General features: G+C 45.6%; 1 pseudogene; it reads right to left on the bottom strand.

Annotated features, from left to right (window-relative positions):
- Positions 1 to 10,047: 10,047 nt before the first annotated feature.
- On the bottom strand, positions 10,048 to 10,988 carry LOC112864093 (osteoclast-stimulating factor 1 pseudogene; annotated as a pseudogene).
- Between the last annotated feature and the right edge of the window lie 1,136 nt (positions 10,989 to 12,124).

The following is a 12,124-nucleotide window of genomic DNA, read 5'->3' as shown; positions in this document are numbered from 1 at the left end:
GCTCCTGATCTTCGGCAGCTGCGGTCGTGGTCTCCAGGGCATTTATCACCGCCGGCTTCACACAGCCTGCGAGGCCGCCTCATGAACTCCATTTTGCTGATGAGCAAACTGAGGCTCAGAGAGGTCAAGTGGCAGCTCGGCCTTGAATTCTGGTTTGGCTTCAAAACCTACTGCCTTCCTGGTACTCACCCCCCTGAACCCCAACTAAAGAGCACTTGCCAGGTTCCCCCTGCCTTCTTACCGCTTTTCCCAAGTCCTGGGGGCCAGAGAGCTCCAGAACACACACACGCGGTGTGAACTGCTCCCGCTCTGCCCAGGAGGGGACAGCTCCGGGAGGGTGACCGTTGGTGGAGTCCTCTCTCTCAGGCAGTTACCGAACCCCTCGTCCCCGCTCTCAGGCCCTGAAGTCCTGCTTCCTTTTCTGCTGTCCTCACCTCCTCCTCCCAACCCCTCGTGGCTCCAGCTCCGGAGTTCCTCTTGGGAAGCCCCTTCTCAGAAGCTGCGGTGACTTCAGCAGGGCCACCCTGCCAGAGGACCCCCTTGGCCCTCAATGTGTCTGCCCGCCTTCTGCAGGTGACCAGGGGCTGGTGCAGGGCTCCCGAGGGGCCGTGGGCCCTAGGTTGGTCCTTAAAGGGCCCCATGGACCCTAGTTCTCAGCCTCTGCACCCAGGGAGCCCCCCCCCACCCCCACACACATTCAAGACAAACCATCTCTTCAAGGTGACTAACCTCCCACATCGTGTGACCTGACCACCATAAAAACTGGCATCAAATAAGATGAACACAACTTCTCCTTGCGAAGATTCACGTCAGGTCACTTGTTCAATCTCCATATTTTGTGGAGGTCAGAACGGGAGACTCCACGGGCAGGATGCTTTGCTCCAAGACAACAAAACAGGAAAGCCGGACTAGGACTAGGAAGCGGGCCTCCAGCCAGGGCTAACCCCACAGCCCCGCTGGCCCCGCTCCCTGTCCCGCCCAGGCCGCCTCGCCCCGGGCCCGCTGTCCACTGGGCAGGGGGTCCCCCGGCTCGCTCTTCCTTCAGCCACCAGAGTTGTGACTTGGGGTGGTCTGTGGGGGTGGGGGTGAGTTCTTTCCTGGGGAAGTGGGAAAGAGAGACAGGGCAGAAGGGAAGGAGGAGGTAGAGAAAGGGGGAAATACGAGTGTCTAAGGAGGGGATGAAGGCGGGAGGATGAGGCCAAAAGAAGGAAGTGAGGGAAAGGAGCCTGGCTTAGTCACTTTTCTTTCCCTCCCCGCAGGCCCTCTCTTGAGTAGAACAGCCATATAATCTGTCACCCGAACGGGGACACTTTTGAGAGTGAAAGAGGTGCTAACTAACTGGAACGAGAGGCATAAACCAGACTCTAGGACAGAGTGCAAACCAGGACTGGGCCACGTGGTCACCCCATCCCCGAGGGACACCTGTGAGCCCCGGATGTAGACGCCCCGTGTACCGTCCCACCTCAGCTCTGGACCTCAGCTTCCAGCCAGGCGCCCTCACCCCTCCAGCGGCATTCAGAGACCTTCCATTTCCACAAGCCCGCTAGCACTTGCTCCTCCTTTATCTTCTATCCCGACTAAGGAAACACCTTTCACCTGGCCCCCCAACCTGGAAATCTCCTTAACCCTTACTTACATCCACCTGGTCGCCAAGTCCCTGCGGCGGCGCTTGCGCTCCCACCGTGCGTCACGAGTCGCCCTTCCTCCTCGCCAGCCCTGCTTTGTCCCTTCGTGCCTTCGGTGGTGCTTCCTCCAATCTTCTCTCCCCCGGGGCCACCCTTCATCTTCCATGCCCAAAGCCCTAGAAGCTCTGGATTTGGGCTGAGTCAGGGACCACACTGGTGTGAGACGTCGGGCAGAACCGCCTAACCTGTTGGACCCATTTCCTAACTTTTGTAAAATGTTCCAGAGTCTCTCCAGGGCTTTTGAAAGGTTGGCCAAACTCCCAGGGACCCCACATAAGTGCCCAGATGCATATAGCCCTTGATTTGCTTGGGCCTCAGGAGCCATGTAGGAAGGAACGCAGCCTCGCTTAGAGTCAGAACTTCTTAGCTCTTAGGCTGAGGTTTCTGGAAGATGGCTGGCATCGCTTCTAGGCCTTTTGGCTAAGATCAAGTGTGGAAGATGGCTGGCAGGACACAGCCAGGAAGTACGGTGAGGGAGGTAGGGGGCAGGGCGGGGGACACAGCCTGGTAGAGGCCCACGGTTGGCCCAGAGGCCAGGCAGCGGCAGGGGTTAGCGGAGCAGGCCGCGAGTGGGGCAGAGAGGTCAACGGAGTAGAAAGATGGCGAAAGGGGCCTGAAGTGGCTGGGGAGGTGTGTGCAACAGCCCTGCCCCATCCCGTCTAGCGGACAGAGAGCTGTCTCTGAGTCCATGAACTGGGGGAGGCCAGAGAGCATTTGGGTAAGCACCTCTGAGAAATCTTGGAAATATTGCATCCAACGTTTTCTTTTAGAAAATTCGAAGGATACACAAAGGTAGAGATAATATGCTTATGAACCCCCGTATTTCTATGTAGCTGCTTACTCCCCCTCCTAATATGTTTTTTAAAAGTGTTACTGAGGGGCGCCTGGGTGGCGCAGTCGGTTAAGCGTCCGACTTCAGCCAGGTCACGATCTCGCGGTCTGTGAGTTCGAGCCCCGCATCGGGCTCTGGGCTGATGGCTCAGAGCCTGGAGCCTGGTTCCGATTCTGTGTCTCCCTCTCTCTCTGCGCCTCCCCCGTTCATGCTCTGTCTCTCTCTGTCCCAAAAATAAATAAACGTTGAAAAAAAAATTATAAAAAAAAAAAAGTGTTACTGAGATATCTAATTCACATACTGTAACAACTCATCCATTTAAAGTAGACAATTCAGGGGCCCCTGGGTGGCTCAGTCGGTTAAGCGTCCGACTTTGGCTCAGGTCATGACCTCACGGTTCATGAGCTCGAGCCCCATGTCAGGCTCTGTGCTGCCAGCCTGGAGCCCGGAGCCTGTCTTTGGATTCTGTGTCTCCCCTTCTCTCTGCCCCTCACCTGCTCATGCTTTCTCTCAAAAATAAATAAAACATTTTTTAAAAATTTTTAATAAATTATACAATTCAATGTTTTCAGCGTCTTCATCATCTTGTGCTACCATCACCATGATTTTGCCATAAATATGATTTGTGTCTCCTCATTTGTATCCGGACTGGGCAGCTGTACTGTCATTAGGCGTGTCTAAGGCCACGCACCCATTAGAAAGGATGCTTGCAAAAGAATTGCAATGATTTGGGGAAATTCTCATTGTATAGTGTTAATGTAAAAAAAGCCAGGATAGCATTTCATGAATGGATGAAAATAAGGAAAAGAAACAATCAAAGGGAACATGCTCTAATGTTAAAATGTTTGTGTCTGGGTCATGGAGTAAGTGATATTGTTTCTCTAAATTTAAAATATTCGAAGTTTTATACAGTGAAGAGGCATTTTTTGTTAGAAGCCAGTTTAAACTTTGCATACAAATGAGGGAGTAGGACCTGACGGTAGGTATCCCAGGCCCTGCTCACCTCGAAGATTCTGGTATGTGAATATTCTCCAAGCAGGCATGGAGAATGTTGCCCACCAGAGGGCGCAGCGGGACCTCACAGCAGCAGGGCGAGCGCCCTCTAGGGTGGGGGAAGGCCTCCGATGGGGGGACAGGGACCACATGAGGGTTCTGGGGATAGCAGCCAACTTCCCTCCTCATAGGACACCCAGGGAGTGTCCTCACTCAACCTGTTTCTTTGATAAAAGAAATTCTTTCAGAGAAAAAAAAAAATTCTTTCACTACCTCTTTATTTCAAATTCAGGCACTTACTACATGCACTAAACATACATAACCGTTTGCTTTATTTGGAGTTGCCTTTCATTTCACTTACAATCTCTAAGTAATTTCCATGGATATAGCCCCAACATTTTGTTCAACCTGTGTTTACAGGTTGTTGCAGATTGTCTTTTGCAACATTAAGAATCAGACAACTGGGGTGCCTGGGCCGCTGACTCTTGATTTTCAGTCAGGTCATGATCCCAGGGTTGTAGGACTGAACCCTGCATTGGGTTCCTCGATGAGTGTGAAATCTGCTTAAAATTCTCTCTCTCCCTCCCCAACTCGCTCCTTATGGGATATATGACTTATTTTTCTCATTTAAATACAAGTTACAAAACATATATTGTAGTAACGATTTCAGGAATAAAATTTAGTGATTCGTCATTTAAAGGGGTATATGAGTTAATTATTGAATAAAATTTTTTAAAGGGGGGCAACCTGGGTGGCTCAGTCGATTAAGCGTCTCACTTCAGCTCAGGTCATGATCTCACAGTTTGTAGGTTCAAGCCCCACATCAGATTCTGTGCTGACAGCTCAGAGCCTGGAGCGTGCTTCGGATTCTGTGTCTCCCTCTCTCTCTGTCCCTCCCCGAGACTCGTGCTCTGTCTCTCTCTCTCTCTCTCTCTCTCTCTCAAAAATAAATGAAACATTAAAAATTTTTAAATAATAATATGGAGCATCTGACTGGCTCAGTTGGTAAAACATGCAACTCTTGATCTTGGGGTCATGAGTTTGAGCCCCACCTTGGGTGTAGAGATTAGTTAAAAATTAAAAAAAAAAGTGTTTATTTGAAACAAACATGAGATCATGACCTGAGCCAAAATCAAGAGTCGGATGCTCAACCGACTGAGCCACCCAGGACCCCCAAAATAAAAAATCTTAAAAAAAATTTTTTTTTTCAACGTTTATTTATTTTTTGGGACAGAGAGAGACAGAGCATGAACGGGGGAGGGGCAGAGAGAGAGGGAGACACAGAATCGGAAACAGGCTCCAGGCTCTGAGCCATCAGCCCAGAGCCCGACGCGGGGCTCGAACTCACGGACCGTGAGATCGTGACCTGGCTGAAGTCGGACGCTTAACTGACTGCGCCACCCAGGCGCCCCTAAAAAATCTTTTTAAATAAATAAATAATATAACTATTCCAGTGAGTGACTCTAGCTACGCGTTGTACAGACTCAGAATTGTGACCGTGTCCTTACATGTCTGTCGGCTGACAATTTTTCCAATTGTTCGTTGCTACTGTATAGACACTGTTGATTTGTATACAGCGAACTTCAACCTTCTTAAATTTACTTACCAGTTTTCATTTCTGTTTTTGTAGTTTCCTGGGGATTTTTCTATGCACATAATTGCTTGCCTATGTAAACAAAGACAATTTTATTTGATTGTCTCCAATCTGTATGCCCTTTATTTTGTGTCTCACTACACCAGCTAGGACCTCTAGTCCTGGGTTGAATCAGAGAGCTGAAAGTGGACATCTTTGCCTTGTTCCTGATTTTCTAGAAGGAAAGTCTCTCGTCTTTGAGTGCTCGTCATTGAGTACGATGTTAGTTGTAGAGTTTTTGTAGGTGACTTATCAGGTGAGGCAGTTCCCTTCTAGTCCTAATATTTTGTTTCTGTTTGTCCCCTCTATTTTTTGTTCTCTGTTCTTCCTTTCCTGCCTCTTTTTCTTTCTGTTTAAAGATTGGTTTTTTTTTTTTACGTTTTCTACTGGCTTTTTAGCTATACTTCTTTCCACTGTGTGTGTGTGTGTGTTCTAGGGATTACATTATTCATTCTTACATTTACCCAGTACTGTTCCATACTAAATGTAGAAAACTTGTAACATATAGACCCATCTATCCCCTCTCTGATATATTATAGTGCTAGATGGATTCCTAGATACATCTTATTGACCCCACAAGACAATGTCGTTGCTTTTACTTTAAAGAGTCACACATATAGGGGCACCTGGGTGGCTCAGTCAGTTTAGCATCCGACTTCAGCTCAGGTCATGATCTCATAGTTTGTGAGTTCAAGCCCCGTGTCAGGCTCTCTCTGCCCCTCCCCCACTCACACTCTGTCTCTCTCAAAAAAAAATAAACATTAAAAAAATTTTTTTAGGGGCGTCTGGGTGGCTCAGTCGGTTAAGCGTCCGACTTTGGCTCAGGTCATGATCTCACAGTTCGTGAGTGCGAGCCCTTGCATTGGGCTCTGTGCTGACAGCTTAGAGCCTGGAGCCTGCTTCAAATTCTCTCTCTCCCTCTCTCTCTCTGCTCCTCCCCCACTCATGCTCTGTCTCTCCCTCCTTCAAAAATAAATAAAAACATTAACAATTTTTTTAAAAATTAAAAAATTATTTTTTAAGAATGACACATATGATAATGAAATTAAGAAGAAAATAACAGACCTTTACACTTTACCCACTGATGGTCTTTTATTCCTCTCTGAGGATCTAAGTTTCCACCTGATATTATTTCCCTTCAGCCTATAGGACTTTCTTTAGCAATTATCGTGTGCAAATCTGTGAATTCTCTTATCTTTTATCTAAGAATGTCTATTTTACCTTTATTCTTGAAAGATGTTTTTGCTGGATATAGAATTTTGAGTTGACACCTTTTTTTTTTTTTCAGCCTTTAAAAATATCCTTTTACTTTTGTTTGGTATTTACAGTCCACTCCCTAGGGGCTTAATTTAGCTGTGTGTGTGTGTGTGTGTGTGTGTGTGTGTGTGTGTGTGTGTGTGTTGAATCCAGAGTTTCTCTTTTTTTTTTTCTTTCCTGTGTAAAGTTGCTCTGGCAGGATCTTACTCAACCATCACCAGAAGTAGACGACATATCCCAACTTAATTTCCAATTAAGCCTTTTTTTTTTTTAAGTTAAACCAATAGGAAAGTTGCAAGAATATTGCCACAAAGTCCCATATTCACCAAATAATACCTATTATTCTTTCTTTTTTCTGAACCATTTGAAAGCAAGTTCAAGACATCATGCTGCTTTGCCCAGCGTGTGTTTCCTAAGAACTAGAACATTCTCTTACACAGCTAGAATTCAATTACTAAATTAAGGAAATTTAATCCTAATACATAGTATTCAGTTCATATCTAATTTTTATTATCCAATATTGACCTTTATACTTCATAGAGTTCTTTTTTTTTCAAGATTAAGATCTAGGCTCATGCATTGTATGTAATTCGTTGTTGTGTCTCTATTCTAGAACAGTTTCTCAGCCTTTGTCGAACTTCTATGAAATTGACCATCTCCAAGAATACAGACCCTTTCCTCTGCAGAATGATCAGTCTGGGCTGATGTGTCACTGTCAGGAATACTCAGCACGTTGCATCAGGAGACAGGTGATGTCAGTTTGTCCCATTTTTCATGATATTAACTCGGATCACTTGGTTAAGGCGGTGTCTGCTGGGTGTCCCCACTGCAAAGGCACCTTTTTCCCCTTTGTGATTAATGAAGAATTGGTGGGAAAATGTTGACCGAGTCATCATGCTGTTTCCAGTACACTCTCACATCCCATGATAGCATCCATTGCTGGTTCCTGCCTCGGCCAGCTACCACTGTGATGGTTGCCACATGCTGATTTCCTAACTATATCATTTCCTCATGAATCAGTTGGCATTCTATGGTAAGAGGACCTTGCCCTCCACCCTCCCTTTACTTATTAACAATTCACAAATTCTTCTAAATTCTTCATTTATTGTGATGCTCACACTGAAGTCTATTTGACCAGTGGGAGTGTCTTTCAGCTAGTTCCTGGGTTCCACCATCATGGTCCCATAATTCTTTGGAACTTTTCTTACTTTCTGGAACAACAGGACGTTCCAGGGTCATTCCTCGCATTCCCTGCCTCACCTAAGAATGGACTCAGCCATTTCTTCAAGAACTGCTGCTTCCTGTTAGTGATCCGTGGATGGTACTCTAGGCAGTACTATCTTGAGTCCAGAGGAGAGATGCTCATCAGAGATGACAACAAGTAAGAAGCTTGTGTTGTCACCTGAGGGAAAAGTGTCCACAATCCTGCCCACCTGCTGCTTATCTCTGTGGATGCAACACCATAATAATCACTGCCCTCTCTGCTGGCAGGCTGCATAGACCAAAGAACAGTCTGAAAGTCTTTCTTACTGCTCATGATTGGAGTGCCATGTGGGTACTGTCACCACGTGTTCTTACAAAAAGCTGAGTAAGGGGCGCCTGGGTGGCTCAATTGGTTAGGTGTTCGCCTCTTGATTTTGGCTCAGGTCATGATCTCACGGTTTCATGGGTTCAAGCCCCATGTCAGGCTCCGCGTTCGGGGTGTGAAGCCTGCTTGGGGTTCTCTCTACCCTTCCCTCACTCGCGCTGTCTCTGCCTCTCTCAAAATAAATATATACACTTAAAAAAACAAAAAAAGCTGAGCCACATCGGAGTTGTGGGGGACTCTTGATCTGGGGGGTTGTGAGTTTGAGCCCCACGTTGGGTGTAGAGATTTCTTAAATAAATACAACTTAAGGGGCGCCTGGGTGGCTCAGTCGGTTAAGCGTCCGACTTCAGCCAGGTCACGATCTCGCGGTCCGTGGGTTCGGGCCCCGCGTCGGGCTCTGGGCTGATGGCTCGGAGCCTGGAGCCTGTTTCCGATTCTGTGTCTCCCTCTCTCTCTGCCCCTCCCCCGTTCATGCTCTGTCTCTCTCTGTCCCAAAAATAAATAAAAAACGTTGAAAAAAAATTTAAAAAAAAAATAAATACAACTTAAAATAGATAAATAATCTTAAAAAGTTTAGCTGAGCCATTCGTAAGGACATTTAAAAACTGAGTTTAATTTGTTGACTTTCAGTCTTCATTCAAGTCAGGACATAACACTGTGGTGGTTTCATTTTTATTCATCCTCTACAGTTAAGAGTAGTTCACTGAAGATTTTCCTTCTTATTTCTGTGGTGTGAATTAGGAAATTACTTAGAACACAGCAAGATATAAAAGAACCACAATTTGATTGACTGGCAATTTACTGAATGTAGCTTGTTATTGCAAAAGAAAACATGGAAAGGAACCCATCAAGGGGCTTTTTTTCTTTTGTGTGTTTATGGTTTATCATAAAAAAGAGACTATTGTAAGGAGAAAGAGGAATTGAAACCTAATCCTTATCTATAGGCTGTCTCTGAAATGCTCCTTCCTAAAAATAAATAACTCATGAAATATTTACCTCAGGAAGCTAGAATTTTAAGTTTGGGGTCAATAGTGCCGAACACAGTAAATCATACTATGCCTCTTATAAGTTGTGTATTTTTTAAATGAATATGTTTCTTTATTCATTTTAGTTTAGTTATTATTTTTAACTAAATAATACATGTTTAGGGGCACCTGGGTGGCTCAGTGGGGTTAAGCGTCCAACTTCAGCTCAGATCGTGATCTCGCAGTTTGTGAGTTCAAGCCAGGCGTTGGGCTCTGTGCTGACAGCTCGGAGCCTGGAGCCTGCTTTGGATTCTGTGTTTCCCTCTCTCTGCCTCTCCCCAGCTTGCACTCTGTCTCTCACAAAAGTAAATAAACATAATTTTTTTTTACAAAAATAAATAATACATGTTTATCCTAAACAAAACATTTTGACTCTAAATAGTATTTTAAGCTTAAGAAAGTCCTAAGTGATCAATATGTTTCATTACTTTCCTTAATCCCTATTTTTTATTTTGTAAAATTTCTTCTAATTAAACTTCACTCTAAGACTTGTTTGTTTTTTTTAATGTTTATCTTTGAGACAGAGAGAGACAGAGCATGAGGAGGGGTGGGACAGAGAGAGAGACACACATAATCCGAAGCAGGCTCCAGGTTCTGAGCTGTCAGCACAGAGCCTGACTCAGGGCTTGAACTCATGAAACATGAGATCATGACTTGAGCCGCAGTTAGACACTTAGCTGACTGAGCCACCCAGGCGCCTTCACTAAAAGTTTTTTACAAAACTATTTATTTGTTTGTTTGTTTGTCTAGACAGAGAGATAGAGAGAGAGTTGGGGGGAGAGGGCAGAGACAGAGGGAGAGAATCTTTTTTTTTTTTAGCAGTTTCTTAAAATGTCTATTTTTCTCAGAATAGCCGATGATTTTCTGTTGTCTTTTGGTTCATTTTTTTTTTTTTTAATTTTAACTTGTTTTATTTATTTTTATTTTTTTTAATTTACATCCAAATTAGTTAGCATATATTGCAACAATGGTTTCAGGAGTAGATTCCTTAGTGCCCCTGACCCATTTAGCCCATCCCCCCCTCCCACAACCCCTCAGTAACCCTCAGTTTGTTCTCCATATTTATGAGTCGCTTCAGCATCTGCTCCTCGTGTCTTTTTCGGCACAGAGGCAAAGGCAGTGTTAGCGGCCGGGTCCAGGGCCAGCTCCTTCTCATCGTTTCTGAAGTCTGTTCTTGGACAATATCTGCATGACCCCTCCAGGCTGCGGCCTGCAAAGCTGTGTCTCCCAACTTGTTCTGTTGGTTCAGTTCGATGTTTGGCTGAATGAACAGCATTCCCACTGTATCTGTGTGGCCCCCGTGGCAGGCCCGGTATAAAGTAGTGCTTCTGGCTTTGAGCCATTAACACCGACCCGGTTGTCCAAACGCTCTCTCAACCAGCGCAAATCGTCTCTGTTTGCAGCCTCGTGCGATGGATTCTGCCCACTTGGCCACACAGTTGCCTGGGATTAATCCGGTCCTGCCTTTGGAGGTGTCTTTCCACCAGCTGGTACCGCTCAGGTCAGTCGTGTAGACAATACGCCCCTCCTCAAAGTACAGTTCATCTGCAGCTCTGGGTTCAAACGTATGCAGAGATCTGAACACTTTAACTGGCCCTGGTTTGACCAGTGTGGGTGGCTGCTTCGACATCATCGCGCTCCCTTGAACAGCAGAGGAGCCTCAAGACCACGCACGAAAAGCCAACCCAACACCCCGACAGCCCGCACTCCAGGGGCCCCAAGGTTTCTTTTTGTCTGGTCTGCAGCTGTGGGCCTTCAAGGACCTGTGCCCACCCTTGGCCGTCAGACCAGTAAGTGCAGGCAGAAGAAAGAGAATCTTAAGCAGACTCCACGTGGGGGCTCGATCCCATGACCCTACAGTCATGACCTGAGCTTAAATCTAGATCTGGCATTCTGACTGAGCCACCCAGGTGCCTGACTTTTTTTTTTTGTTTGTTTGTTTTTAAGTAAGCTCTATGCCCAAGGTGCAGCTTGAATTCAGAACCCACCCCCTGCTGCCCCCCATCCCATTGCAACCTCTGCCCAGTGAGCCAGCCAGGCGCCCCCCCACTAAGGCGTTTTTACATCTGATGTTTCATTATCCTTTTTGTGTCTTGCTTTTAAATATTTTTATTTTCACAATATGACAAGTTTCAGAATCCTTTAAGAATGACTTCATTCAAGGGGCGCCTGGGTGGCTCAGTCGGTTGAGCGTCCGACTTCGGCTCAGGTCACGATCTTGCAGTCCGTGAGTTTGAGCCCCGCGTCAGGCTCTGGGCTAGTGGCCCAGAGCCTGGAGCCTGCTTCTGATTCTGTGTCTCCCTCTCTCTCTGCCCCTCCCCCATTCATGCTCTGTCTCTCTCTGTCTCAAAAATAAATAAATGTTAAAAAAAATTAAAAAAAAAAAAAAAAGAATGACTTCACTCAAATTGTTTTCTAAAAGAGAGATTCTGCGCTGGGTGTCATTCATACTGTTCAGAACCACATTTGCCTGAATAAACATTTCGGATGGACTTTGTGTCATCTGGGCCCAAGCAACAGCAAACGATGAAGCAAAACTGTAGAAACTGTCCAACATCTTTTGCATGAATCAAGTCGATGAATTAGCTGAGCATCTAACAGCGTTGCCTTTATCTGCTGAGACGGACCATCCAATAATTCCAATGAAATTCCCATCTGAGCAATGAGACAATTAGATCGATGGAAGAGAATAGAGAGCCAGAAATAGACCCATACAAATATACTCAGCTGATCTTTGACAAAAGAGCAAAGGCATTCAATGGCAAACGAAAGAATAGTCTTTTCAACAAATGCTGCTGGACCAATAGGACATCCACACGCAAAAAAAAAAAAAAAAAAAAAAAAACTCTAGAGGCTCTTGGCTGGCTCAGACCATGCAGCGCGTGATTCTTGATCTCAGGGTTGTAGGTTCGAGCCCCAGTTGGGTGTAGAAATTACTTTAAAAATAAATTGTAAAAAGAATACAGAAAGAATCTAGACACAGACCTTACACCCTTCACAAAAATTAATTCAAAATGGATTCTAGATCCAAATGCACAACACAAAACTATAGATTTCATAGAAGTTAACACAGGAGAAAACGTGACTTGGGGCGGGCAATGACTTTTGAGA

The sequence above is a fragment of the Puma concolor genome, chromosome A3, assembly GCF_028749965.1.
Source record: "Puma concolor isolate L17-30 chromosome A3, mPumCon1.1.hap2, whole genome shotgun sequence".
In the NCBI taxonomy this organism is placed as follows: domain Eukaryota; kingdom Metazoa; phylum Chordata; class Mammalia; order Carnivora; family Felidae; genus Puma; species Puma concolor.
This window is presented reverse-complemented; position numbering and strand designations above follow the sequence as displayed.